General features: G+C 44.0%; 1 pseudogene; it reads left to right on the top strand.

Annotated features, from left to right (window-relative positions):
- The first annotated feature begins 2,339 nt into the window (after positions 1–2,339).
- On the top strand, positions 2,340–2,524 carry LOC137765870 (ATP synthase membrane subunit K, mitochondrial pseudogene; annotated as a pseudogene).
- Positions 2,525–3,668: the final 1,144 nt, after the last annotated feature.

Genomic DNA, 3,668 nt, shown 5'->3' with positions numbered 1-3,668 from the left:
GTCTTGGGGAGCTGCAGCAAACAAAGGACACCAAGTGCCCGACATGCCATGCCAAGGCTGGAGGTTGATGCAGTGCGTGCAAGTCTCCTAGAATACACAGAAGTTCACTCTGGCTTTCCTTAAATGGAAAAAAAATTTAAAGAGAAAGAAGGATTTTCTCCAGGAAGGGGCACTTAGCCTTGAACAGAGCAGGGAGGCCCAGAACTAGAAGAAAACAACTGGAATGAAAGCCAACATTTATTGTGTTCCTTCCTCATCAACCACTCTAAACACCTCCTACGAATTATCTCAGTTACTCTTCCCAACAATCCCGTGGTGTAGGTACTATTACTACCCCAGAATTACAGGTGTGAAAACCGATGCACAAGCCATTCAGTGTCTTGACAAGGGCACGCAGTTGGGAATGGCAGTGTAGGATTTGAGTTCTGGAAGTCTGGCCCCAGAACCTGCACTTTCAACCACTCTTCTATGTAGGCAAGGAAGTGAAGAAGAGAACGTTTCTTGCCCAATATCCCACAGTGACATAAGTGACCGAACTTAAGATCTTAGACTGCAGGTTCACTGGCATTTCCATCCTGCTGGGCTGGCTCTTCATGCACAGGCTAGAGTATTAGGAGAATGAAGAGATTCATTGGAAGCAGAGTGGTGAAAGTGCTAAAGGCACCTGTTTTTCCTTATGCTTTTTCATAAACACACTCAACCTTCTAATTTTAAACAGTTTTCTCCAAAACTCCCTCAACAGCTCAAACCCTGCTAAAGCTACTGTAAGGGTGTGTCCCAGTTTTGGTGGAGCTACAATTTGACTATCTGATAATTATTGAGCCTCAGATTTGAAATTCCTTTGCCATATGGTGATTGTTGTGTTTAGAGGAAAGGGGTTTGATCTGCATTCCTCTTAGTCAGGGAGTGATGATGTAAAATAGCTGCATTCCACACACCAGCTACCTTCGCTGCTCTTGTAGATAAAAATAACTTGATTATAAAACGGACATTGGCAGGTACTTGATGAGACCAAAAACCGAAAAAGTTTGTCTATGAGCTTGACTATGAAGATAAACATGGAGGAGGCAGATTTGCATAGTGATTAATAATGTCACTTTTGCAAATGGGTCAGATCTCAGCTCTAACAATTACTAAGTCAGTAATCTTGAGCAAGTTATGTAACCCCCCTAAGCCTCAGTTTCCTCATCTATTAAATGGGACTAATAATACCACCCTCAGAGGTTGTCAAAATTATGCAAGATAATCAATATAAAGCAGTTCTAACAGCATGTGGCCCAGCCTAAGCCTCACCCGCTGATTCCCTTGCCCTTTGCACTCCAACAATACTGCTTTGTTCCACCAAATGCCTTGTTCTCTAAGCCTTCCACTCTGCCTGGAAGGCTCTTCCCCTATTTGTCCTCTTGAAAAATTCCTCTTCATTCTTCAAGTTTAACTCAAGTGCTTCAGTCTTACATATCTTACATAACTCTTCCATCCCTCCACCATTTCTAGTAACGCACCATTATAATACTAAATTGTGATGATTTTCCAACATGTCTTTCTCTTCATTCTACTTCTTGGATGTACATTAATCCTTGGTGCCCAGTGCAGAGCCTGCCACATCATCGGCATTCAATAAGCAGTTGTTGGATAGATGAACAGGCAAATACTGAGTTTCAGTGTAAAGTCCAGGCTTATGTTCAATAAAATAAGAAAAGCCCGCACGCAGCAACGAAGACCCAACACAGCCAAAAATTTTTTTGAAAAAACAAAAAAACCCAACCCTGTAAAGACTCACTGCAGAATACCACCCTTCATGTAGCCTGCTGGCCAGCCAGTGTAAAGCATCAGCTCACAACCAATGGAGAGAGGAGAAGTCAGTGGAATCAAGATAAAGGCCAGGTACCCCAGAGGCTTCTGGGGAAAGGCTCCACAGAGAAGAGGGACAGGAAAAGCTTCCTCTGAGACAGGTCCCACAAGAATTTTTCACCTGTGGGTGGATTACTCAGGATGTCTCAGGCTTGAAGGGGACTCTGAGGTTCCATAATTACTTTTATAGACTGCATTTTCTTTTGTAGACACCATCTGCAGTGTCATGGTTGGAAAGGGGGTGTGTGTGTGTGCACGTGTGTGCATAAGAACACTACCATATATTCTTCAAGATACAGGACAATCTGATACTTTTAAAAAACATCTAAAAAAAAAAAAAACATCTATACTGGGAAGGCAGAAATGTGTGTCCAGACTGAGACCTGCAGAATGCAGTTTACAGGGCTTCTTCTGGCCAGGTTGAGGGCTAGCTGTGTATGTTGAAGTATACAGGTTACAGAATGCGTGCCTTTTGCAAGACTGAAATCATGACAGGTCCAGAAACTGATGCCCAAATCCATTTCACTGATATTAAAAAATATTTCAACTCTTATACTCTCACAGGTAGATTGAATTGTGTACTGGCCACATGTGGAGGCGTTGCTTTGATGGTCTTACACTTCCAGATAAGGTCTAAAACACTCCAGCTGTGAAAGCAACTTATGGAGTCTAAATTCTCTGTACCTCATTTGTTAATTTCCCCTGCCTGGAAAAGCTAATGTCAACTCAATGTGACACTCAATTTGCACAAAAAAGAATCCAGTTTACATTTCTCATCACTTTCCCACTTGGTTGTTTAGGTTTTCAGAGGACAGTGGTCATTCTCTTCCATGTGGTGGGCACTCAATGTGAGTCATAATGCTTTTCCAGTCTATCTGCTCCCTCACTGATTCTCCCCTGGAGTGGAGTGACTGCTCTTCCCAGTGCCTTTGGGAGAGGAATCAGGCAATGAGAACTCAGTCCTTTCCTCTCTCCTTCCGCTAGAGAGTCAGCTGTTCCTAGACAGCAAGTGTTCTGATTCTCCGTGCTCTAAGTTTTTCAGTAGGAGAGCTTGTGACCAGGTGGATAAGTCTGCCATGAATCTGGAGTGCAGTACCAGAAGCTCATTCTTGCTGCACTTAAACCATATTCACCATCCAGCCTTTATCAGCAAAAGAGTGACACATTGGGGCTTCCCTGGTGGCGCAGTGGTTGAGAGTCTGCCTGCCAATGCAGGGGACACGGGTTCGAGCCCTGGTCTGGGAAGATCCCACATGCCGTGGAGCGACTAGGCCCGTGAGCCACAATTGCTGAGCCTGCGCGTCTGGAGCCTGTGCTCCGCAACAAGAGAGGCCATGATAGTGAGAGGCCTGTGCACCACGATGAAGAGTGGCCCCCGCTTGCCACAACTAGAGAAAGCCCTCGCACAGAAACGAAGACCCAACACAGCCATAAATAAATAAATAAATAAATAAATAAATAAATAAATAAATAAATAAATAAATAAATAAATAAAAAGAGTGACACATTGGACTTCATCTGTCTGACCGTTCTGTATATCCCAATTGCTTCCAAACTGGGTCAGGGAAAAGGAGTGTACTTACTGGCTCCCTAAAACCCCAATAGGTTTGAAGACACAGCTGACATTACCCACTGTTTTACCACCTTGTCTTTGCCGCAGCAGAACAGATGGCACAGTCTACTGGACAGCCTTGGTCCTTCAGGGAGACGCCCAGTAATCAACTGGATCTCCAGGATAAAAGCCCTCTGCAGGGAAATCTGCGATGTTTACTGATTTCCGCAGTGCAAATACCCACACCATGGCAGCTTTTAAGCTA

The sequence above is a fragment of the Eschrichtius robustus genome, chromosome 6, assembly GCF_028021215.1.
Source record: "Eschrichtius robustus isolate mEscRob2 chromosome 6, mEscRob2.pri, whole genome shotgun sequence".
Taxonomy (NCBI): domain Eukaryota; kingdom Metazoa; phylum Chordata; class Mammalia; order Artiodactyla; family Eschrichtiidae; genus Eschrichtius; species Eschrichtius robustus.
The sequence above is the reverse complement of the archived record's forward strand: the minus strand, read 5'-3'. Positions and strand labels throughout refer to the sequence as shown.